This window comes from Ursus arctos, unplaced genomic scaffold (genome assembly GCF_023065955.2).
Source record: "Ursus arctos isolate Adak ecotype North America unplaced genomic scaffold, UrsArc2.0 scaffold_28, whole genome shotgun sequence".
Lineage (NCBI taxonomy): Eukaryota > Metazoa > Chordata > Mammalia > Carnivora > Ursidae > Ursus > Ursus arctos.
This window is the reverse complement of record NW_026622963.1, coordinates 4702085-4728299: the sequence shown is the minus strand read 5'-3', so window position 1 is coordinate 4728299 and position 26215 is coordinate 4702085. Positions and strand designations below refer to the sequence as shown.

The 26215-nt window shown below is 53.8% G+C and overlaps 1 protein-coding gene across 3 annotated transcripts in view; it reads right to left on the bottom strand.

The window, feature by feature from the left end:
- The window catches only part of CORO2B (coronin 2B), a 126948-nt gene that overhangs the window by 66438 nt on the left and 34295 nt on the right, over positions 1 to 26215 (bottom strand). The window lies entirely within an intron of this gene.

Genomic DNA, 26215 nt, shown 5'->3' with positions numbered 1-26215 from the left:
CAAGCACAGCCTCGATCCTGGCGGGTTGCCCCAGCTCATTCTCGTGAGGGTGGGACACACACTCTCTCTCTGAAGCTTTCAGGAGTGATCAGCACAGACTGAGACCCAGCTGAACTCCCTACAAGGGAGGACTTTCTTAACAGTTAATGCCGCCTGAGGTGGGAAAGGAAGCTGCCTTGAGAGGTAATGAGCTTCCCATCCCTAGAGGGGTTTAAGATTCTGGTGGATGACCTCTGATCAGGGTGGTGTGGAATAATGGATGGGACCAGCCGGTCTTCCGGCCCCAAGATGAGATCATAGAGCTCCTCTATGAAAGGCATTGTGTTGTAATAGAAAGGGGCATGGGGGTCAGAGTGACCAGCGGGGTCCTAGTTCTGTCACCCTGGCCAGGGCCCTTCCTCTTCTGTAAAACGAGGAGCCTGATGCCGCGCCAGCGGGGCTGCTGTGACTCTGAATGACAACCACTCTCGTGGCAACTGCCATCCCCCCCGAGGGTGTCCCAAGGGCTGGTTAGTGCTACTTACTCCAAGCTTCAGGTGTATGTTTTCCCTCTCCTGTTACTAGTTTATGAGTTAGTCTGATCAGCCAAGCCCTTCTGTGCACCCCACCCCAGGCCTGGTCCTGGACTCCTTCTAGCAGGACCTTCCCGGTGACTCCGGTTGAATAAACTCTCAGGATGGAGGCAGGGCACGAGCCGAGGTCAGGCACAACTGCCCGGCTCCCCGGATGGGACAGGGCGGAGTCTCACCCCAGGGCTGTGACTTCAGCTTACTGAAGTTTCGAGTTTCTTACTCAAGCTCATGTCCCACTCCTGCCCACAGGAGCGTCTGCTCCTTACTCTCCCCCACTAGTGCTTCTGGGTCCACGCCCTTCCACGCAGTGTTTGTCCTAGAGGTCACGCAGCCCATGTCTGCTAGGCTCCTTGTCACCGGGAGGCCCCGGGCTCTGAATTCAGGACAGCTCTTAGGAGAGGGCTTAGGGAGTCCCTTGCTGCGGACGGCACTGGATCAGCAAGGGGACCAGTGTCTGCAGAACCGCCCCAAGAAATCCACCCATGCTGTAGCCGTGACCCAGTCTAGACACCACCTCGTTCGCCTCCCTCCGCCCCAGCTGACCAATGCGCGGAGCTGGGCAGATACTATAACCTCACTGGAAATAGACATATGTGAATAATTTGAGGCTCAGAGGTGTGAAGAGACTAGCCCCAAGTCACAAGCTATGAACGTGTCGGAGCCAAGACCAGCCAAGAACTTTTGACTCTTAGTCTACCATTCTTTCCAATATAATACGCATCTTCTCTGTCTTGGCCTCTCCCTAAACTTCTATCCCTTCACTCTTGCTCCATATAATACAGGGCATTATACAAAAGTGTCAAGAAACTACGTAGTAGACAGAGTGTGGGAGTCAGGAAGAATCCACAGGTCACTATCTTGTTATTGGTTAGCTGTGTGACTTTAGACTAGTTAAGCAACCTCTCTGAGCATTAGTTCATCTCCCCATAAAATGCAAATGTCCCCCTGGCTCACTGGATGCAATGAAGCGACCAAATCCAAAGTACCCGGCAAGGTGTCTGGGCGAGGGTGTGTGCTTGTCCTGTCAGGGACAGGCTCTGACCTCGATCGAGTGTTTACTTGGGGAGGCCAGGATCTGCCAGGAGCAGGAGGGGGCTGGGCTGGGCCGAGGGTCAGGAGGAGGGAGGGAGAGGCTCTGGCCTCCAGATGTGCGCAGCTGCTGGGCCGGCTCCCTGGTGGCCTCTGCCCGGGCCCAGCGCCATCCTGGTCTCCCTCTGAGAGGGGGAGGGCCCGGAAGGAAGCAGCATTCATTTCGCAGCTGAATGGCCCTTATAGCCTCTTAAGAAATGGAGGCTGCCTTTTTTCTCCTCTGAGATAATCGCTATGTACACTCCACATGGAAGCAAATTGTATCCTGTCCTCCGATCCTAAAGATGATTTATGGCGGCCAGCGGGTGCATTTTCTAGACGACGATGACTAAAATTCGGTCCTCTAACTGCAACACAAAAACGTACCAGGGCAGGGTGTTTTTTTTCTTGTTTCTGACTCAGGTGAGCGGGGAGCTCATGGCTACCTCCTGGGGGGACAGCTGTTAGCCAGGGAGCCCAGGAGCCCTCTGGATCTGCACTGGCAGCTGCCGGGCGGCCCAATGGGATCCGTGGGAGAGCCACTTTCTGTCCACGTGTTGCCAGAGGAAGGCTGACCGTTTCCATCTGGTGGGGATGGCCAGCTGCGTGGCGTGGGTCAAGCCACCTTCCTTCCCCCAACCCCCGCCGGCTCGGTGTCCTCTTCCATACAACCTGGACTTCACCCGCACCTCTGTCCCAAATCTCCGTGACGATGGGACAGGAGAACACGGGGGCAGATGCTTCGCAAACGGTGCACCGCTGTAACAAGGGCAGGCCTCTTAGCACTATTCTCACCTCACTCGACCACAACGATCGGGCTCCCTGAGCCACAGCCTGTCACGTGGCCCTCGTCCGTCTCTGAGCCCAGGGCTGGACAGACACACGGCAGGGACCCAGCTCATGTTCCCAAACTGGAGGGGGCAGAAGTGACTGCTGCTCGGGGTCCTGAGAAGAGCGCCAGGCCGGGCGGTCGTACTGACCTGCTCTAGGCCTCGGTTTCCTTCTCTGTGAAATGAAGGGCTAGGGCCTTTTTCCTCTCTCAGCGCAGGTGCCCTTTCAACAGAGCACTACTCAGACCTCCCAAGGTCACAGGCAAAGCTGGAGAGGCTTGAGTTCGTGTCGAGAAGCAAGCTGGGAGCACGTTCCTGCAGTGGTCTGCGACCACACCGTGGAACCCTGGGCCCCTGGGGAACCCAGTTTGAGAAATTCTAGTATGAGGAAAATGCCAGAAACCTGCACGTGCTGGGGGCCATCAAGCAATCCCTCCTTCAGCCACAGGAGGGGTTTGGGCCAAACGGATCCCCACCCAGTTCTGCCACTTTGTGATCTAGCCCCGGACGCCGGGTTCTCACTGGCTTTCAGGACTCCTGAGAAGATGCTGTGGCCATTCGAGCATTCACCAGCACGGAGACGCTGGATCGTACATGTTCTCTCTGACCTGCTCTCTGACTGCTGGATCCGCCGGGTTTGGGCTTCCAGAGAGTTCCTTAGGGCCTGTCCCTAAATCCTCTGCTCCCCAAGGCACTACCCGATGTCAGCAGGGGTGCAGGAGGCAGGAGGCTGACTCACTGACCCTGTCCCACCTTTAGGCCGGAGCTCCCAGCTCCCAGCATGGCCGTGGTCAGGTGACCCACGTTCACACCTTGGCTCCACCCCAACCTGGGACAAGGCCCCGAACCCGTCTGAGAGTCGGTTCCCTTTGTCCGTGGCGTGACCTGCTCAGGAAGATGCTGTTTCCCCTCCTTGCAGTGCTTTTCTCACTTCCTGCAGGTCTTTTCTCAAAGGTGGTCTCTCAGTGAGACCTTCCCCAGGCACGTGTCATTATCAACCACACGACGCATTTGACGCGTCTGGTTGTGTCTGTCCAGGGGCAGGGATTTCTGTCTCTCCTGTTCACTGTGGCATCAGCAATGCCTAAAACCGTGCTCGGTACACGGCAAAGACTCAAAGCATGTACCTGCCGGGGGGTCTAGGGCAGGGGCGTGCTGGTAAATGGTTACCAACCAGCTCGCCGAGGGCAGGGGTGTCCTAGTTGGTAGTATTTACCAGTTTCTGGGGTATAAATGCTCCCACCATGATGATGGCATCACTAAATGTGTAGCTGGCCCGGAATTACACAGCAGTGGAAATCAGGTGACGGCAAAAGAGGTAGAGGCCACAAGGCAGACAGACCGATGGACAGATGGTGCAAGGCTCGTATGCTGTGGGACGTTGACCCCTTCCCTCAGTACAGTGCCTCTGAGACCCCCTGGTCTGGTGAGTCCCTAACCTGACTACACACGGAAATCATCTGAGGGGCGTGTTACGAAGGCGCATACCTGTGGACGCCAGCTTTTGACGCTATCTGCCCTAGCCCCTGTACCCAGGAGTAGGCCAAAGAGGCACGTGGTAGCTACTAGCTACCTGGGACTGATGAATTAAAATAAAATCAAATTAAAACTTCCGTTCCTTAGTCAGACTGACCACATTCCGAGTGCTCACTAGCCCTATGCGGCTAGGGGCTGCCATATTGAATGGTACAGATCACAGAGCGTTTTCATCCCCACAAAAAATTTTACTGGACAGCACCGGTGGACTATCAATTCTAGAAGAGACTAATCAGACTGAATCTCCATCCCCCACTAGCTCCTGGCCAGGATGCCAAGGGACCAAGCAAGGCCATGATCTGGAGTCACCCCCAATGACTTTCTCTCCACCCCCAGCAAACGTGGAAGGCCTGGGTTCCAGGCCAGCGCCCCCACCGATTCCCCGAGCCTCTTGTACAAGCCTTTCTCGGCCATGAAATGGGATCCCTCCCAGCTCTGTCCTATCTCCCTTATGCTATCAGAGCACATCAAAGTGGGAACGAACGTGGTTGGGATGGCATCTTCTCAACAGCCCGCAGATGGGAGGCTCCAGCTCCGGCTCCCAAGGATGCTGCTTACTGCCCATCACCCAACGCAAGTCCAGCCAGACACAAAGTCTATTCCTGGAGCAGGCTTCTGCCCTGAATCCCTGCAGTCTTTCCTGTTCTGCGGAGCAGGACTGGACACGTGAGGGGAAGGCTGCCGGCCTGTGCTGCTCCGAGCTTCTCAGGAGAGCTTCCCACCTCCCCCAAGATGGCTCCCGAGTTGGGCAGTCTCTCCCGAAGCCCCCAGGTTCTGTGCTGTGCTCTCCCTTTCCTGGCTCAGCACACTCAGAACAATAGCCAATGTTTAAGCGCTTGCTGTGAGCCAAGTATTTTATGTTCAGTACATCCTGTAATCCTGATAATAACCCTAGGAAAAGATACAGCAAGACTCCCCAAGGACAGATGCACCCGGGCTTCTAAGGTCACATGAGTGGAGGGGCTGGATCTGAACTCAGGTCTGACACCTGGGCTCTACGTCACATCTTTGCTCCGCAATCATGCTGGATGTTATTGAGGGTAGGGACTAGGTCTCAGTCCCCCTCATTTTTCCAGGGCTTACCATTAGGCTGAATACAGTATTGTGACATGTTTAGTAAGTGCACGAATGAGGAAAGGGATGAGGACAGGAATCAGGAAGAGGGACCCCGTCACTTCCCCCTCAAAGCTTCCAAAAGCCCCCTTGGCCCTCCCAGATCACAAAACTTGCCTATTCCCTTCTGGAGAGATGTAGGCTTGGCTCCCAACTGCTAAGATCCGACCTGGGCAGAAAGCCAGGAGAAGGCAATGTCTGTCTCTCCAGGGGCCCAACTTTTCCTACATGTGGGTGCTGACCCTAAAAGGCTTTCATGGAACCCACCATAGCCTGTCAGAGCAGAAATGCACGCTTGGGTCCACTAAAATCCAGCCTCTCATTTCGTAGATGAAGGCCCAGAAAGGGGAAGTGATTTGTCCAAGGTCACACAGCAAGGTTATGTGATGACAGTTTCGCACACCAAGACTCCTGTTGGTGCATGGTGAGAAGGGGGGAAAGGGTGGGGGTGTATGCAACATGGAGCTGCTCATTTCCTCAACAGGCAGGCCCAGTGGGAGGGTCTGGGGTGGGCAGGCCCTGCTCAGCGAAGCGCCCACCCACCACTGGGGTTCTGAGTTCTATATTCCTCTGCCCAGTGAGGGAGGAGCCCTGGAGCTCAAAGCATAGGCCCAACAGATGGTTTCTATTTGCAGCCACCGAGCCTGGTCTGTGCCAGACTTCTGACCTATTTTGAGGAACTGAGGGCCCCACTGGCTCAGGGATGGCCTCCCACTCACACCCCTTAACCCACAGTTTGGCAGGGGATCAGATGGGTGGTTCAAGGCCAGTGGAGATGGGGAGTAGAGGAGGAAAGCCTTTGAAAATGAGGCTGGGGTGGATGTCTGCAAGCCTGAACGCCAGAGAAGGGATCCTCAGACGGGGTCCCCAGGCCACCTGTCTCAGGGTCATTGGGGGTGTCTGTGGAAATTCACGTGGTTGGGCTCCGCTTCTGGCCTGGAGGATCGCGCTGTCTGGGAGTGGAGCGGGGATTCTGCATTTGAACTGAGCTCCCCAGGTGATTTCCTGCTCTTCAGTGTACTGTCTGTGGGCCAACAGCCCCGGCAGCCTCTGGGAGCTGATCAGAAGTGCGGAATCCCAGGCCCCACTCAGGCCTGAAGCAGAATCCAGTTTTGCAAGATCCCAGGTGATTTGCAGGAATGTTAAAGTTGAGAGACAGTGCTTCTGTTCAGCGGTTCCCAAACTCGAAAGAGGGCTTGGTAAAGCACAGACCACTGGGCCCCACCTCCAGAGGATCTGATTCAGGAAGTCCAGGGTGGGTGGGGGCCCAAGACTCTGCATTTCTAACAAGCTGTCTGCTGATCTGGGGGGTCGTAAGTCCTCGAACTGTGGTGCAAGAAGCACTGTGCCCTCTGAAGCCCTAGTTCTGTGACCTTTTATAAATCCCTTTGCTTTGCTGGGTCTCAGTTTCTCCATCTGTGAAATGGGTAGAATTCATACCTTTTCGCTAGGATAGTTGTGAGGTTCCCGTGAAATAGTGACGTGTGGGGAGTGCTGTGTGAACTACGATACAAAAGTTATTATATAAATGTATTTGTTCCTCAAAAGTACTTGCAGTAATCTCATTTGCCCTTGACAGCCATCCCGCTGTAGGGCGGGTCAATCAAAGAGCTGGCCTAACATGTTCCTCCAGGGTTTTACTTTGCATTCCTAGACTGTGGAGCTACAAGACCGGGCATGCAGTAAGTGCTTAATAAGAGCTGGCAGAATTCCACCCAAGACCTCTGGTTCTCAGCCTCATTCTCTTTTCCCGCAATCTCTACTTCTCACACCCTCCTCTGTGGCCCTCTGGTCTCTTGCTAGGGGAGGCTAAGCAACTTTTTTTTTTTTAAAGGTTGTTTGGTAGCTGAGGCTAAAGGCTGGGTTGGGGAGACCCTCCAGGTTCTTCTCCTGTGAAATGTCTTGCCCGATGCTTAGGATGATTGGGGATCCCATATGCAGGGCGCCGGGTCTAGCCCCTCATCCCAGGGCTCCTTCCCCGTGGTGGGATCTGCCCATCCAGGGGTCCCCAAGCCGGCGCACTTCAGGGCGCAGACGTGTGTGGTCAGACCTCACAGGGCAGATACCGCTCCTGTCACGGAGACCTCCTGAAACGATGTGTCAGGTGTGCTTGCCAGGAAGCAGGCATTCCGAGCCCCCTTGGGGCGGAGTCCCACGAGCTTTCCTCCGGGCCTGCCGACGAGCCCTTCCACCTGTGGCCAGGGATCCTAGGACCACCTACCTCACAGAACAAGACCTTGGTTCCCTGTCACCTGGCAGTGCAAACAAAGACGGGCTGATAAACTGTTGTGGGACTGGGGGGACGGGCATGGTCACTGGGCTTGGGCCTCCCCCTCCCCGAGAGATCATTTATCTAGACTGCAATCTGGGGAGGCCACGGACGGGCAGGATGGTCTGCGTGTTACATAGTAGTGTCTCCGTTAGAGAACGGAGGAAGCCGACCCGTCTCTCAGTGCCCCAAGTGAGAAAGGGAAAGCTGAAGGCCTTTTTATTTTTTTAAAGATTTTACTTATTTATTTGAGAGAGCGCGTGCGTGCTGGCTCGAGTATGAGCAGGGGAGGGGCAGAGGGAGAGGGAGACTCCCTGCTGAGCACAGAGCCTGCTATGGGGCTCGATCCCAGAATCGCTGAGATCCTGACCTGAGCCAAAGTCTGAGGCTTAACGGAGGGCACTACTCAGGCCCTGTTAATCAACGTGGGCACAGACAAGGTGGGCCACCAGCTTACCCACAGAGAAGCGACACCAGGCCACATGCACACAGCCGTTCTGGAGATCAACTCTTCGTGTTGCTTGCCCTCCACTATCCCCTAGGGCTGTGTGTGTGTGTGTGAGTGTGTGTGTGTGTGTGTGCATGTAGGAGTCACCATTTCCTCCAAGACACTGGAAAAACTTCATCAGCTGGAGGTCTAGAAACTAGAGTGGAAACTTCGTGATGAAACTTTATGTCACTGAGAAAATACAAAGGTTTTTGTTTAAAAAACCATCTGATGCCTGTCTCGTGGTGTTCTCTACCTCTCACTCAGTCTTTGCCTTATAAAAAGAACCTACTAATTAATTTAAGACCGGCAAGAAAAGGGGACTCTTCTGGGATCTTTGGCCAACGATTCCCCTATGACAGCCACGGCTGCCCAAACTCACGAGGGCCACGGCCTCATCGAGGTGGCCATGTTGTGTCCCACAGGGACCGCTAGCCCAGCTCCAGAGCTCTGCGCAGTAGGGGACACCCACACTCAATGGTGATCGGCTCAACCAACCACTCAGCTCCTTCCTTGGAGGGTTGAAATGTGAGCTACGGGGAGCCAGCAGTTGGTGGCAGATGCAGGAGCCACAAGCCCAGAGAAGGGGGATGGAGCAGAGGACATGGAGAAGCATAAGGAGGGTCGGTTTTACTTTTTAGATCTGTAAGCGTGCTTCATTCCTTTGCACTGGCTAGCTGCGACCTTCTCCTTCTCCCTCTTACTGGCATCCGTTTATCCAGAGAGGCTTAGGACGGTTAAAGCAGGAATCCAAAAAAAAAAAAAAAAAAAAAAAAAGCAGGCTCTGACATCCAAAATAGGATCTTGCAGCTACCAGACAGTCTTAAGAGCCAGACCTAGGAGGCTTTTCTGGACTCCCATCTCCCCCTGTTAGCAAATGAAGAGTCTCCCTTGGCCGACTCTGGTGAGACACCGGGGGAAGGGGAAAGCCTACTCCTGGCAGATGGAGACGGAGAATGTGAAGGGAAATCAGAATGGAAGTTCATGTTCAGGTGTGTGTCCTGATTTTCCCTACCTCGGGTCAAAATCACAGGGGCAATGTGCTTGGTAGGTAGAGGGGTTTCCCTCCAACGTCTTGGTTAGAATTCTGGAAAGAGGGGCGTCTGGGTGGCTCGGTCGGCTGAGTGTCCAACTCTTGATCTCAGCTCAGGTCTTGATCTCATGGTAATGAGTTCCAGGCCTGCATTGGGCTCCACGCTGGGCATGGAGCCTACTTTAAAAAAGAAAAAAGGATTGTGGATGGAGGTCACTATTCAAACAAGATGTGGCCTCACCGGATGAAGATGGCCAAGGGGAATGGCCACAGAGAGGGGGCTGGGTGTGCAAGCCTGTGAGCTCCCTTCAGCTCCTGGCTGGTGGAGAGAACCCCGCAGTGGGTCCCTGTACAACTCTGAAGGAGGACGTGGAAGGTCCAAGAGGCACAGGCCACCAAGAAAAGTTGCCATCGCGAGGGGCAAGTCAACTGCCTCAGAGGCCGGGGGCAAGATGGATCTGACACAGAGGCCCGGCTGGGAATGGACCCTGTCATTAGAGCCAAGAAAAAATGGACCATGAGTCTGTCAGTTGCAGAGTTCAGTGGTAGGTGCCCAAAGAATGTTCCAGGAGAGGACAGACCAGCCACACCTTAGTGGACATCAGCCAGGACACATCTAAGGACCAGTACAGAACCAGAGGTCCCCTCTCCCCTGACGCTTGAGGTCACACAAGCCTCGGCCATCTATATCCACAGATGTCACTTTGAAAAAGAAGCCAGAGGAGGACGAGCTGTGAAAGATGAGCCCTTTGGAATCATTCAAGCAGAAGCCAAATTTCCCCGAAGGGGCTGAGCCCTTACCTCACAAGACTATTTAAATGACTGAATCAGACTGACCCCGCTGGACCGGGCTGAATGTGTTTTATCATCGTGACTCGGGGCTTCTGAATGAGATGAGATCAGCTTTGGAGAAAGTAAACAATTCTCTGCGCATCCAAGTTGCCAGGGCCGCCATGGAAGGCCGGGAAAGCTGTGCACTGCACACTTGACCGTGTGAATAGCGCCCCCTGGGGTTACAGAGCATGGGTGGGCGTGGGGGAGGGTGAGAAAGAGGCTGCAGAGGTGGGAGGCAGAGTAAGAGAGCTCTCATCACTACCCTGGAGGCCAGGCTTGAGCAGACAAGATAACCAGCGGGATCCCACGCCCTTGAACGTCAGAAACGTCATTCCAGGCTTCTGACACCTGGTCGTGTGGCTGCCCTGGGGAGCCTGTGAGGCCTGCCAGCCCATGGCTCTCTTGCCCCCTATTACTAACGGTAACAGGGTCTGTTTCTAGCAACCAACAGAGAACCCACTCCAGCCACCCAGAGGGGCATCCATCGTCTTTGGCAGCTCAAGAGAAGGGGCTCTCTTCGTGCGGGCATGTCAGGACTTTCTCCAGCGTGGGGTGCCGGCTTCAAGACGTCAATGAATTGGCCCCAGTGGGTCCCTGAACACCCTGTCCCCGGGGACTCACGCTCCCTGAGCACCTGGAGCACTGCCTGGCTGCAGCCCCCACTTGGCCCTTGGTCCTCCTCCCCCCACACCTCTTGTTCGGTAAAACAGAAACATGCCTACAGCTTGAGTCTTCCTCGGTTGACCTTTTTTGCTATTTGTAGCCCAAAGCACCGCAGCTGATAGAAGAAAGGGCAGAGGGTAATGGGTGTCTGAGTCTTTGGACACTGCCTGTGACAGGTCTCCATGAGGTCTCTGGGCCTCAGAGGTCCGGCCCCCACGGTCAAAAACCCAGACATGGCGAGAAGGCCCAGACACCACCCAGCCCAGGCCTCTGCCAGAGGGTGAAGAAAACCAAGACCCCGGCCATTCCCCTTCCAGGTTTTCTTTCCTCTCCCAGCAGAGCTCCTTGGGGTGGGCTGAGGCAGCTGCCTCTCCTTCCTGTGTGCTTGCTGGAAAAGTCGCATGGATGGGGGGGGTTGGAGGGGGAGCGAGAATCAGATTCATGCTGCCGATTGCTACACAGCCACCCCACACGGCACATCCCGGGCCCAGCAGCACTGTGGAGACTTGAAAGGAGATCCCCCCACCCTTTTTTTTTTGATTCTACTGAAAGCTGTCATTGCTTCAGAAAGCATGAGGAAGAGGGGTGGAGGGGAAAATGAGGTCATGTGTCTAAAACATCTGGCACAGGCCTGGTGGGCGATGAGCAAACAAACACTGGCACCCTTCCTCCCCCTTCCAACATGGCGGCAAAGCAGGTGACAAAATGTGGCCAACGGGCCGCTCCAAAACGGGGCTGTGCCTCGGGCAGGATAGCCTCCCATTGTCTGTTGGGATTCATGCTTTTTGAAATACCCTTTCTCCTTTCCTCATGGTAGTCTCTCTCTCTCTCTCTCTCTCACACACACACACACACACACACACACACACACACTTTTGGCTCAAGAACCCAACTTCTCTGACTCCACAGGGGGTTGGGGTCAGGGTCACAGGTTACCATCTTCTTCAGCCCCATCCAAAGCTTGCTGAGCTGATCCCCGCAGGGGCTGCTCCCGTCGCAGTCCCCATCCACTTCGTGAGCACATTAGGAAGCCCCAGACATGGCTCAGCCTTCCATCAACATGGTCCCAGGCTGTGTCCTTTGCTTCAGGACCTCCGGTCACTATGGAAACCAAAGCCATGGTTCCCCAGGTGCCAGGCCACTGGCAACGTCTGACCTCTGCCGATTCATCTCTGCAGATAAAGTCTCTCTACCCCCCCCCCCCATCTCCTGGAGTCAAGACCACCCCTGTCTATAGGGTACTTTTGTGAGAATAGAACATGGTGCCCCTTCCTCTAGGCAGAGGCAGACCCAGATCAGAGCCCACAGCTTGGTGAGTGAAATACGAGCTGGACTTGCTCCTCTGCCAGGTGCCCTTGTGCAGGGCACAACTTGCACAACTGTACATGGTGACCACGCATGGAGCCTTTCCATTTACCCTCCTGTGTTTCTGACCTAAATGCTATTCTCAGACGTTGACGACTCCAGAACTTGCAATGTGGGGCAGACCAGCTCAGGGGGCAACAACTTCACAAAACACCAAGACCTACTTAGTACTCCCCAGCACAATCCCGTGGCTCACCCAGCGCCTCCCAGTAGGTCTCACTCCCTGGGCTTTTCTCTGCTCACGCTGGTTAGAGCCATGGCACCTCTATCGCCCCCAACTCCAATTCATTCCTCGCTGCGCCGTCTGGAGGTGAACCACACAGCTATCCCGGGAGACGTGGGAGGGGGGGGTCCTACCCTCCCGTGTTCTCATCTCGCCTTGGTTGGAGGTCTTTCTCTACCACTAACCGGCTGCTGTCACGAGTTGTCAGACAAATCGGGGTTATTAGTGGTGCTTCCTCAAACCACAGGAGGTGGCTTGATGCAGGAATTAAGTGAGAAAATGCACGTAGAATGCTCCTGACATTACCCGGTACATACTATGTGCTCAGTGAACTTAGCGCTGTACCGTCCCTCGACTCAGCTGTTCCTGATTCTTTGTTTCAATAATGCACGTGTAACGTATTTGACACAGTGTTGTACTTGCTGACGTGTCAGGTGCTATCCTACGCATTCTGCCAATATTAATTTCATCCTCACAGCAATTCAGAGCTGTGGTAGGGGCTCTTATCTTCCCCTAATTACAGGGGAGGAAACTGAGGCACAGAGGTTCTGTAACATGGTTCCATATAGAAGAGGTGGAGGAAGAGATCTGAGCCCAAGCCTTCCAGCTCCACTGGCTGCACTGCTCGACAAGCAGGCCGTCGGGCTTCTTGGCAGCTAGCGTGGGAATTAAATGAGATAATGCATGCAACGTGCTTGGCACACAGAAGGCACTCGATACTGGGCCTTACGTTAGGTATTGTTATTGTTGAACATTTATCATCGGTATTACAAATGAGTGCAAAGCACCCACCAAAGCCAAGCTGCCCCTTCTCGCCCTCTGTCCCTCCCTCCAGCGCCAATGTTGCTGCGTTCTGGAGGTGGCGGGCAGGAGTCTTGGCACTCTTTGTAGAAGGTCTCCTGCTGGGTTTCCAGTTTGGGGGATGGGAGAGAAGATGGCGGGTACCAAGGGGAGGGTGAATGAAGCCCCCGAACACAGAGCCCCCTGGAACTGGTGGTTCCAGGTCAGACACATGGCAAATCAAGTTGGCTCCAATATGGGGAGGCTCGAAGTAAGCAGGGCTAGGGAAGCAGATGAAGGGGACCAGCCTGTGCCCTCAAGGTTGAACTCAGCAAATGATAACTGAGCTGCCTAAAAAGAATCCCCGAGGCCGTTTCCTCCAGGAAGCCTTCCTAGATCTCCCAGGCAGATCAAAGCCTTCCTTCCCCGTGTCGTCAGAAGACTTTATATTTCTAGCCCCGCCCTGCCCGTATTATGCCAACTTTGTGTGAGGGTCACAGCACAGTGAAGCCAATGTCTCTTGGACTGGAGGCTTCTGGAGCGCAAGGACCGGGGCTGTAATTGGGGCGGCATTCCCTGTGGGGCCTTACGTACGGTATAGCGGAGGCTCAGTGAACACTTGCAGAGTGAACAAGTGAATGAATGGGACACAGCTCCCACCTGCCTCAGAGTTGGCGGGACGTGAACCATGTGTGGGCCCAGCCGGCTGCAGAGGGTGATGGGGGACACTGCCACCCCTTCCCCCCATGACGGGGGCTCTGCCGCACACCCTGGGTCCCCCTTCCTTCCACGGCCCTGAGCGAAGGTCCTGCAGTTAGTGGTGAGACTGGGAGTTAAACCCAGGCGGCTGGTCCCAGGGCCTGGGCATCTGAATTTTAAAAGTTCCACTCAGTGAGAAGGAAGAGTCAGCAGTCTAAAGGCAGCGATTCCTGGGGGGGTCCCTGGCTCTATCTTGCCACCTCCCCACCCCACTTAAAGGCCAGGAGTCCTGCATCTATGTCATTGGGCCGCTGTCGACCCTTTTCTGTTGAAGTCACTGCTCCCCAGAGGGCACAGGGGAGGTGAAAAGAGCAAAAGGCGACCTGGTCGTGCTGCTTGTCCCCGGCGCCAGGCCCCACGTGCAGCCAGAGCAGCCTCAGAACATGACTGTGAGTCTGGACTCGTCTCGAGGTTTTTTTCACTTCCTCCAGGACACGGAACATCCCCCCTCGGCGTTTCCGACCCTAAGGCTTAATGACATCGCTCCAACTCCCTGGCCATTGGTGCGCTCCGCTTTTTACAGTTCGGGCAATTTGGTCTTCAGTCCCCCGTGGGAGCTGGCTTTGGTCCTCCAAGCACATCTGGTAGAAAGGGCCAGAAAGCCCCAGAGCCCTGGGCCTCCAAGGGAAAGGGGCATCTCGAGATGCTGCACAAGGTGTCCACCAAAGGAAGTGGCAAGACTCCCATTACGACGGACAGTTAGGTCTTTGGTAGAGATGGGAACGAGCAAGGAATCCGGGCCGTGATTGAAAAACCAGTATTTTGGGGTCAAGTCCATGAAAGAAATTTATAATAACCAACCTCGGTGCCCAAAGGGCTCACTCACACCTGCTGACCCGCCATGCTCTGGGGGGCCCAGCCTCTTCCGTGCCCACAGTCCTTGCCCAGGCCAATCCTTCCAAATGACACGTGCCCGCTATGGGCGAACTCCTACTCCTTCACCAAGGCTCACCTCAAGGTCACCCCCTCTGGAGAGCATTTCAGTGCTGGGTACGAGGTACAATACTGCCTTCTCAAAATACCTTTTTACGTGGCTCCTGGGACCCTTCTCCCAGGGGGTAATTCCTGCTCTATAAGCCTGGTTTCTCCCGCTGTGTGTGATCAACTCAGAGGCAAGCAGCTTTTCTCTTTGCAACCCTAGCGCTTAACACAGCAAAAGTCCCAGGCCTCAAGACAGAGACCCACAGACTCAATCTGGCCTGCAGATGTGGGGCTTCAGGGCCAGCACAGTGATTAAAATCGTTCTGAATTACTTGCCAACATGAAAAAAAATCAGGACACTTCATCTAAAAATCCAGACTCCTTCCTTTTCTTGAAAAACCGGAAATCAGAAGAGCTGGCCGACTCTGGGTCCACATTCCCACTGCTGCTCCTTCGGAAGGGAAGTGGGGTGTCCCGGTTATTCCCCAGGCACCCCTCATGATGGTTCTTGTAACTCTTGTACACGCTCGAACTATGTGCTCTGGAAGAGAGGCGTGTAGTAGCTAATTTGAAAAACATTGCCGAAGAATGAGTCTACTTTGACTTTTGAAGCAAGCAGAGCAGAAAGATCTACATGGGAACCAGACCCATTGCATTTCTTGCTTGATAGGATTTCTGGACCAAAGCTGGGGACAATGAAGTTACCCCAGGAAGGTGAACCATGGCGCCTCCATACAATCACGTCCTACTCGGCGATAAGAAGGGACAAATGACTGATGCCCGCATATGCCATGGACGAGTCTCAAATACGCAATGCTGAGCCAAGCATGCCAGACACAGACACTGCATTTATAGGATATTCTGGAAAAGACAAAACGATAAAGATAGAACACAGATCGGTGGCAAGTGGGAAGAGGGGTTGACTACACAGCAGCTGGAGGGGATTTGGGGGAGGGGCTGATGGAAATGTTCTAGGTCATAACTGACAGTGGTTACACAGCTGTATGTCATTGTTGAAATACATGGAACTGTACACAGTAAAGGATGATTTTTACTGCATGGAAATTACACCTCAATAAACCTGACTTAAAAAAAAAAATTACTCGAAGAAATTTTTGTTCTGGTCCTCGATACAGAAAGTTGCATACAAGAAACAACGAAAACACTTCGCGTTTGGGGACTCCTAAGCCCTGTGCGGTGCATTGAAGGGACCGGGGTCCCTTTCCCCATGCGGTGGCAGGCTCTGGACACCCAGTGCAAGGAGCCTTGGTGCGTGTAGCACAGAGGAAGCGTCCCTGGGCACCCTGCCACTTGTCCTGTGGTGTCCCCCATTCTGGGCAGGTGTGGGCTTCAGCCCCTAACACTGGAAAAGAAACAGAGACCCCAGTTCCACCCCACATCCATGGAATTAGAATCCCGGGGGCAGACCCAGGAACCTGCCAGGCTGATGGTTAATAAGCCCCTCGCGTGATTCCAATGTAACACTCATATTTGAGATATGCGGTATATTGGTCCTGGGCCCTGGAGACAGTGGTTCCTAATTGGAATTCGGGCTGGGGAACAGTCTGTGAATGGAACCTTTGGAAGATTCTGATGATCTGTGCATCCCCATTACTATTTGTGGTGGTGACTGCATTCATCGTTGATTCTGTCTAACCTTGGTAGGGCACCCGGACACGGATTACCTCGTCCAAACCAGGCAGCCGGCTTCCTTAATCCCCAGTTATCGGATGAGATTAGAGAGTCAGAGAGCGAGGTGAGGTCACCTGCCAGGATGGGGCAGGGGCGGGATCTGAGACCTGGTCGTTGGGTCCATCTCTCCTGCCTTCCACCACCCCTCCACCAGGGCTTAGAATCCACCTTCTCACTGGAGGCCGAGCTGAGGACGGGGTGGGCACAGAGGAAAGAGTCAGCAAGGGTTTCCTCTCCATCTGGCCCCTGAGAAGCCCCTTTGCACCCTCCCTGGGCCCAGTTGCAGAAGGGGCTGCTGAAATCTGTGCTCCAGACTCCCAGGGCCCAGGATGGAGGAGCCCAACGGGATTTCTGGAGCAAAGGAATCTGCAGGCTGCCCTTGGCGTCCCCCGCCTATGACGACTCCTGGACATCATCAGGGACGGCCTCAGTGCACATCCCTGCTGGGAGAGGCTGACCTCACCCGCTCCTGTCCTCTTGGGATGAAGCCGGGCGGGGCTGGGGAGGCAGGGCAAACACGGCTGTGGGTGGGGAAGGCTGGAGGTCACTCCTGTCGGCTTGCACACGCTGGACGCTGCCAGGGTTCCCGACGGTGTGCCAAGGGCCTGAGGTCTCAGTCCAACTGCTTCAGTTCGGGCCTCAGCTCTGCCACTCTGGCAAGTGTCAGGGCCTTGATCCCACAGGCAGTCCGGGTGGGCCGCTTCCTTGCTGTGTGACCCTGGGCAGGCAGCTTCTAGCCTCAGTTTCTTGGAGCCTGTTTCCTCACGTATAAAATGGGATGATATTAATAGTGCTTACCCTATCTGGTCGATGTGAAGATTAGAGTCCATAAAGTGTGTAAAGCACCTGACGCATTCCGGACCTCTACAAATCTTTGCTGTCACCATGATTACCATCAACCTCAGTTTCCCAGTCTGTTAAATGGGTGCAATTCTAATCCCACCATGTCTACCTCCCAGGATTTTGTGAGATAAGATAAACAAAACTGCAAACTCCCTGAGGACAGAGTCTGTGTCTGCCTTGTTTTCCTGATGCCCTCCCCGGATTTAGAGTAGTGCCTGGCCATTGCAGGTGCTCAGAAAACATCTATGAAAACAGGAAGGAAGGAGGGAAGGAAGGAGAGAAGACAGGATGGGGATGTGTCTTGTGACCCTGCAGGCACTCCATCGGGGTGATACTTTTGTTTCTAATGAGTAGCCAGAGATGTCTAAAGACAGAATGGATTATTTGCAAGTGGTGAGTTCCCCATCTCTGGAGGCAATTAAGGAAATTGGAAGGTCCTTTGGCACAGGTGTCAGAGATGGGACTCCCACATCAGGTTCAGATTGAACTGGATGACACCTCAGGGGTCCTTTCCACCTCAGAGCGAACGACAGGCTCTCTCATCCCACCCTTCCAGCCACCAAGCAGCCCTCAGTGGAATGTAGTCTAGTCAACTCACACTCCAGGGCCTGTAAAACCAGCCCTTGCCTCCTCATGTTGTGGTCCCATGCTCCGCCCAGACGGATGTTCTCAGAAACACACTCAAGTCCACACTCGGACACACTCAAGTCCATCTTACACACACAGCCACCCACTAAGCTGTCGTCACCATCATCACCAATGACAGTAGCACTTAACATACTGAGCTCTCACTACAAACCAGGCTTTGGGCTAAGTCCTCCTCTCACTTGGTCTCATTGAATTCTCCTAAGAGAAAGGGCTCTCTATCCCCATTTTAAAGATGGAAAACCAAGGCTGAGAAGGGAAACGACTTGTTCAGGGTCACATGGTAGGCAGGAGCGAAGCTGGGCTTTGAACCTCGTTCTTTCTGGCCCCAAAGCCTGTCCTCGTGAGCCACACTGCGTCCCAAACACAAACCAACAACCAAACCAAAGTGAGCCGAACTTGTCCTCAAAAGACTGCTTCCAGCCCAGCCGTCACCCCAACCTTGGCACATTGTCCTCTCCGCTGCACTTGTGCTGGTCTCCAGGTCCATTGCGAGTGTGGAATCCTGGCCAGCAGCAGGCTCCTGCTTGGGCCTGAGCAGCATGGGGGCCCCCGCTTGCGAAGGGTTCCAACCCACTTTTGTAGCTTGTCCACAATGGACTCGCCCAGCTGATATCCCAGCCAAACTGGACCCTTCCTGGTCGTCTCTGGGCCTTTGCTAAGGCTGGCCCCTCGTTGGGAATGCCTACTCCTCTTCTCCTGGCAAACCCTATTCAAGGGCACAGTCCAGTTCGGATGTCTCCTGCTCCGTGGAGCCCTCTGATCCCCAGGAGGCAGAGCTGGTCCCTCTCTCCCGAACACTTGGTCCATTCCTCCGTTCCAGCACTTACTGCATTGTTCTCTGGCTAGTTGTTGATGTGTCTGCCTCCCCCATTAGACCATGAGTCCCCAGGGCCCAAAGCAGTGTCTCATTCAACGTGAGCGTTCATCTGTGAGCACAGGGCCTGGAATGGCAAAGATGCCCAATAAATGCCGCGATCTCATTACTCGTGGCCAGGAGGGTCCCACACAGGACACTCGCAGGTGCGCGGTGGCCAGAGCTGAGTCCGTTCACGGCTGATGTCATCCGTCCACATGGAGCAGAGCACCAAACCCATCAGGGCGCAGGCAGGAACATCTGGGCTCCTCCGGACAGCAGTCCCGCCCCAGAAGTGGAGCAGAGGTGGGGCAGCGTGGACAGGGCAGCGATGTCCAGCTCAGACTGCTCCCGAGTGGAGACAGGCCAGCGGACTGCTTGATTTCACCCAGCCGACTTTCTATCATTGGTTGGGGGATTTTAACACAGAAACTGGCTCCCGCCCGACCCTGCCTGACACACAGTGGGAAGCCTGGAACTGTTCTACCCCTGGTCCCTCCGTAGCTGGCTGGGTGACGGCAGGCCCATCCCTGCTCTGGGGCTCAGTTTGTCCATCCCCAAAGCGGGAGAAACAGGAACTCCTGCTCTGTCTGCCCTGTAGGACTGGGGTCATAGGAATAAGTAAGGGGGCGCCTGGGTGGCTCTCAGTCTTGATCTTGGGGTTGTGTGTTTGAGCCCCATGTTGGGTGTAGAGATTACTTAAAAATTAAAAAATTTTTAAAAGAATATTGTTTAAATTGACCCTTTCTAAAATTTAAATATCTGCTTGAGCCTCATTCTAAGGAATTTTATCTATGACGGAACTGGTCCGATGTGTTAGCTAGATTTTCTCTACTACACATTAAAGAAACATGTGACAATTAAACCAAACCATATTCATCCAGGCCCCAGTGAAACCATCTTGTACGTCACGGGTGGTTCATGTTAGTTCTTTGAGGAACAGAGGGAGAAAGGCACCTTCGGGCCCTTCTCAGCTCTGACAGCCCAAAGTGTACATCAGTGTGATGCATGCCGCTGACACCCAGCCCTGGGATCCAGGAGATGGGGAGCCAATCCCTACTCTCCAGCAGCTTCCACTCTTGTCGGGAAAAAACAACAACAACAAAAAAAAAAACAAAAAAACAAAAAAACAAAAAAAAAAAGCTCTCCACTTGCTTCAGTGTGTTTCCCTTGCATTTCATTTAAAGCCTGCTCTAAGGCATACCAAAATGCATACGTTACAGTGGGGTGAAAAATCAAGTAGTGATGGAATTCAGTTTAAAGGAAAGTGAGGGTAGGAGAATTAAGGCAAGTCAAAAAGAGTACATAAAAGGCTCACTGGAGCCCTTGAATGCTCCGTGGGAAAGTACCACGGATTGGAACTCTGAGCTTCCTAGCAGCCAAGGTAAAAAGGGAAACATGATTTATTCTCCTTTCATATGATATATGAGCCACGTCCTTAACTGCATTGAGATAAATACGATATAATGGTGTCTGGGGCTGCTGACCTGAGCAGAAAGATGCTGCTCCGTCTCCTGACAGGTGTCCCTGTCTTTCTTTGAGCCCGTCTCCTATGCTGATCATCTTCCCCCAAATAAAGCTGTGATCATGTCACTTTCCTTTTTGAAAAATATATAACTTTCCCCCCCCCTTACCTCCAGAATGAAATTAAACATTCTCAGGCTTGTATTCAAACATGCCCATGAATTAGCCCCCAAATATCTTTAGGGTCACATCTCTAGGAACTTCATATTTAGATCTCCGTGGAACTGCCTGAGTTCAAAGCCAGGCTCTACCACTTAGTAGCTGTGTGATCCTAGGCAAGTTACATAAGTTCTCTGAGTCTCAATTTCCTCATCCACAAGACAAGAGTTCTTGTCTCCTAGAAATTATTATGGGACCTGAGTGTGGTAGGCCAGGTAAAGTGCTTGCCGGGCTCTGCCCCGATGTACTCATGTCTCCTGGCCTGTGCTCCTCCTCTTGCTTCGGTCTAGCTGGCTTTCCCCTTTCTCTGTTGACCGAAATCCGATCACACATCCACTCCGGTGCCATTAGAACTGGGAGCCTTCCCTGATTTTCCCAATCAAAAGAACCCATTCCTTGTTCTCTTTTCCCATAGCACGTAACTTACATGCGATTCCATATACACATTATACGCAACACTCAACCCATGTTTCTCACACTGGAGGGTCACCTCCTACCAGCAGGTTATGAAATCAGAGTGGTAGGATGCTACCAGCACTGAAAAAAAATGAGACAGAGTAGAAAAGACTAAAAAATATCAGAGTGCATGGCCTGCCTTGTGATGTGCTGTTGTATATATCATATCTATTCGGGTGTGTGCGTGCGTGCTCATGGTCACAACATAAAGTGATTTTCCATCTAGGAGTCATAGCCAAAAAAATGTCTGAGTGCCACAGCACTAATGGTGGGTTCCTGGAGGGCAGGGACCAAGTCAGGTTCACTTCTGTGTCCCCAGTACTTAGCACAGAGCCTGGCACATAGCAGATACTCAATAAACAGTATTATTTTTGTTTTTGTTTTTTTCAGTAAACATTATCGAAGTGAACTGAAAATCCAGTAATTCAGAACAGCTTATTTACGAGGGCATCGCGGGTGCCCCAGATTCAACTATAAACCCCCGTGTCCAGCCACAGGAAGGTGGCCACCCAGGATGGAAATCCTAGGACGGATTTCAGAATTGTGGTTGTCGGGTCTGGGCGGAAAAGAACGATATGGCTTCGTCCCCATTGACTGAGGACCCCCTCCCAAGACTCCTGTTTCATTTTCGAGAAGATGGGAGTGATGATGGCAGTATCGTCCACCCCATGGGGAGGGAACCCGGTAAAGAAAAGGCCTCGAGTCCATCTGGTCGGCTGGGAATGAACACACACTGGCACACGCTCACACGCCTGCACGTAGACTCACAGACACGTGAGCAGCCCACTCTTCATTACATAGTTGGGAACGTGGAGGCCCAGTGAGGGCAAGTGACTTGCTCAAGGTCACCCAGCAGGCTAGTGGCAGAACTGGGCCTAGAACCAAGTCCCTTGGTTCCCTGACCAAGAGTGAAGACAGGACAGATAGAGCATTAGACAGAAGAGTGCCTGGAAAGGCACAAAGGTCCCTTTCGAGACTGAGAGGTGGTGCCAGGCCCAGCTCCAGGACCTGCAGACACGAGTCGTTACAGTGCACCTGCCTCTCCTCCCCCTCTGCCTCCAGGTTCCTACCCATGTCTGATGCCAGTTCCCCGGGGCCCCCTGTGCTGGGATAGAGACTTAGCCTGCTTCGCAGAGTGGGAGGGAGAAAGCACAGGCCAACCGACTCAGTCCCAACAATTCCTGGGCCGTTTTCTGAACCCCTCAGAGCCCTGGAGCCTCTCCGGTAACCATGGTTACAGCTCTCCACATCCACCGTTCTGGGGAGGAGGAAAGGAGAAGGTAAGTTAAGTAAGCGTGGGCATACGTTCATCCCTGCCCTGCCCTTCTCCCTGAAACCCTTTATTTCACCCTCGGAGAGTTCTTCCAAGTAAAACCATAACACCTCTGACCTCATCTTCTGCTCTAACACGTCCAACGGCCCTCCACTGGGAGAATAACGTCCACACTCCCCAGCCCAGCGCTCAAATCCTTCAAGGATCCGATCCTACTGCTTTCTCTCGGCAGGCCTTCGTGCATCAACAAGGTGGGCCCATCACCTGTCACCTGGGATCGCAGAATTCGCTGTGAACAAACGCGCACGCCCAGCACATACCGCTACACAGATGCACGCAGACACACACACACACACGCACACGGGCCCACGCAAGCGCACACGTCCACAGATACGCACACACGCTCACAGGCACACACACAGCGCTCTCCCCTCAGGCTGGCCTTCCCCGCATGCTCCGTTCTGAAAGCCTTCTCGGATCCGTGCCACTGGAACGAGTCTGCCTGCATGTTTGGTTCCAGAACCCAAGGCACGTCAGCACCCTGTAATCCTTCCTGTGTGCCTGCCACGACGCCACCACCAGTGCCCAGGAGGCAAGAGCCAGATCGCGGGCCCTGACTCTTGGGACTCGCACAGCTGGCCGCAGCGTGGGATTGCCTGCGCGTGCTGAGGCCCTCGTGCTGACACGGCCACGCTCACAGCTCGTCAGAAGCATCCCAGCCACGGCCTGGGACACTCACCCAGGTGCCCACAGCTTCCAGCTGGAGGTTGGAATCTGGACCGAGGGCAGAAACCTGCTTCCGTCTGAGGACTGAGGCATAGCCGAGAGGCCGGCAGAACAGGCAGTGAGCAGCCCCCTCCTTGGGGGCTGGGTGACCTTGAGCGAAGCCTTGTTCTTTTGTTGGCGTCACAGTAAAATTCTCCAATCTATAAATAAGACTAAAAATAAGGCTAAATACCTGTCTGGGAAGGAACTAGGACAACGGGGGAGCTTTTTCAAGCTCTATACATCCTGCCCAAGATTCGCAGCCCTCCACCCCTGTCAGCATCTGGGTGGTAGGGAAGAGGCAGGCGTATTACTTTGAAAAGGCTTCTGAGATAATTCTGATTAGTCATGGCCCCAGCAGCAACCCAGGTGCGCCCCTCTTTACACTGGTCACTATCAAAGCGCCGCGGGCTTTGGGCCTTGGGCTGTCTCAGCCAGGGGACCATGCTTGACCAGGCTAATCTCCACAGTCCGCGGCTCCACGCGACACGCTCCAGCCAGAGCTGCGGGCAGGGGACAGCGGCTGCTTCCAGCACACAGGGGAGGAAAGGTCTCTTTGGACCGGGCTGCTGAACCCTGCGTGGTAACCTCCTGGCAGGTCGGGCCCTCAGTGGGGAGTCTCCTGGGGAGCCTGGGTGGCTCAGTCGGTGAAGCATCTGCCTCTTGGTTTCGGCTCAGGTGTTGATCTCAGGGTCGTGAGATCGAGCCCCCATCGGGCTCTGTGCTCAGTGTGGAGTCTGCTTAGGGCCCTCTCTCCCTCTCCCTTTGCCCCTCCCCCCTCAAATAAATTAATAAATCTTAAAAAGGAATAAATAAAATGCCAGTCTCATCTCCCTCCTCATTGAGGTGAAGTTGAGTTCTCCCATCAGGTGGCAGGCATAAGAGGGAGGGCTAGACATCTTTCTTTTCTTTTCTTTTCTTTTTTTTTAAAGATTTTATTTATTTATTTGACAGAGAGAGAGACAGCCAGCGAGAGAGGGAACACAGGCAGGGGGAGTGGGAGAGGAAGAAGCAGGCTCCCAGTGGAAGAGCCTGATGTGGGGCTCGATCCCAGGACTCCGGGATCATGCCCTGAGCTGAAGGCAGACGCTTAACGACTGAGCCACCCAGGCACCCCAGGGCTACACATCTTCTGCCTCTCCTCCAAGCCTGAGCCTTTGGGTCCACCATGAAGGCTCAAAAACCCTTTCTCATTCCACAGACGTCTACTGTGTGGTTGCCATGCACAGGCCCCCAAGTTCGATGATACAGAGAGGAGCAAACCCTGCCTGCACCCCTCAAGAGACTCCCCGCCCAGGGGAGAGGACTGATTTTCTATCCGTTCTAATTAGGAAGGTTGGCGTTAGTTCTGTCTCCTGCTTGCCCAAGGCCCTCAGGCCACCCCGCAGATGCCCCAGGAAATGACTGGCTAGCTGGGGCCTGGGTTAGCCAGACAGCCTCTATTAATAACCCCACAGTGTATTCAGAGCAGGCCTGGGAGCCCTGGGAGGGGAAGGGGCTGTTTCCCTGGCTGCCCTGAACTCGAAGTAGGCCATCCCTCCTGTTTCAGCCAGGAAGGCCCATATTGCCATCCATGACGCCACACCTCTCTCCTGTCATCGACCTCCCTGCAAATCCCACCTCCTGTACATGGCACCCGCCACCATCCCACCCCCTGGGCAGCCAGTGCCTGGTAAACAGAACTCTGTAGGGGGCCAAGCCCCCACCCTACTGGGCTCCCACACACAGAAGCTTTGTCTGACTGTTGATGCATAATACATGGGCGCAGGCCCGGACCAGCCGCGGGCCCATCTTGGACAACAGGCCCGTCACTAAGAGGCTGTGAGGGACACGGCCGGGACACAATGCTCCAGTCAGAGCTGAGGGCCATGGATAAAGGGCCTGCTGGGGCTCTGGAACCAGCCCCTCCCCCAACACGCAGTGCAAGGCTGGAGAGGAAGGCCGTCCCCAGACAGCCCCGGGAGTCCTGAAATCCTCCCAACCGCCTTCCAAGTACAGCCTCCAGCCACACCCTTGCGTCTCAGGCATAGCTGCTTCTCCCTTGTGACCTAGGAAGAGTCATCGAGGACCCCAACTTGCCTTGGTCCTCATGTTCCTTCTTTAGAAGAGTTTCTCCATCAGGTGTTACCACCCACCAGGGTCTAGTGTGCTCCTTGGGGTCTTGGAGGATGGTTTCTGCTCTTGCCTGGCACAGAGGCTCCTCACGGACCCATGCCACATTACCAGTGGAAGAGCATCGTGGGGATAACAGAGACTAAGAGACGGGCATGAGGAGTCAACGACGACGCACTTCAAAGAAGTTACGCACACTTTCCGGTGATACGACAGCACCCTTTCTCTTGCAGAGTATTTAAGTAGATAAATCCACATGCAGCCCAACTCAGATGAGCAGAACTGGGCAATGACACGTGCAAATGCTTTAGCAATAAGGGTCCGTGAGATCCGTCGCTGAACCAGCATGCAAACGTGTTAAAAATGTGTGTTCAGAGGTTCTCACTGGCATGGCGATGTTTATTCTGGGGCCCCGCTCCCGGAGGTTCTGATTTAGGAGGTCTGGGTGAGTGAGAGCCCCGGAGTCTGCGTTTTAACATGTACCTAAGAGATTCCGGCGCAGGTGGGCCACAGAGGGCGCTTTAAGACACAGGGGTTAATGAAAAATTCTAGGTTTCAAGTACGCAAATAAGTACCACTCACTGGTGGGTGACGGAACAGCCCACCGCGAACTAAACCCCATAACAGCGGAGCTAGACTCACAGCAATTTCTCATTAAAAAGCAGGGAAAGCCACAACTGGACACTGGAGCCGGCTCAAAGAGGACGTTGAGGCTAAATGACCTTACGGAGAATTCTGGGAGTTCCTGCTCGCTAGACAGGCAGCTGCACACAGTAGGAGCTTTGGCAAGGTCTTGCAAAGGCAGCAGTCTTGGTAGAATCCTGATTTCAAGGCCCCGATAAACTCTGCAAATGCAATAATTTGGGTTTACAAATACCATGGTTTGACCATCTTCGTTTGATCCAGGAGAATATTTGTACACAGACTTCGGTTGTGCATTAAAATAAAAATCTGTGGAATTGGGCTTCACTGGCTCTTAAGGATCCAAGGAAAAGCTGGCAATTCTGAACCTGTTCTCCACCCTTCAGGGAGAGCCTTGCCCCTCGCCAGTGGACTGAAGACTAGTCCTCCAAGATTTGCTGCAGAGACAGAAAGGAGGGGAGACATGTGGGGGTTGGGAAGGGGAACAGCCAGGTTCAATCTATTCTGATAAATCTCAATTTGGCAAGGCATTTTAATAAGCTCCTGCCACCATCATGCAGCTCTTTGGAGCCTTGAAGCTCTGGGCTTTAAGATCTGGGTGTTTGTTTGTTTGTTTGTTTTGCAGAGATTGCTCACCAACGTGGCCACCCCCCACCCCACCCTCCAATTCTGTCCTATTCTTAGAGAAATAGAGTCTCAATTTTTAGCAGGGAAAAGACTACATTTCCCAGCCACCTTTGCAGCCAAGTGTGTGATCATGTGATAAAGTTCTGGCCAATAGGATGTGAGCAGTGG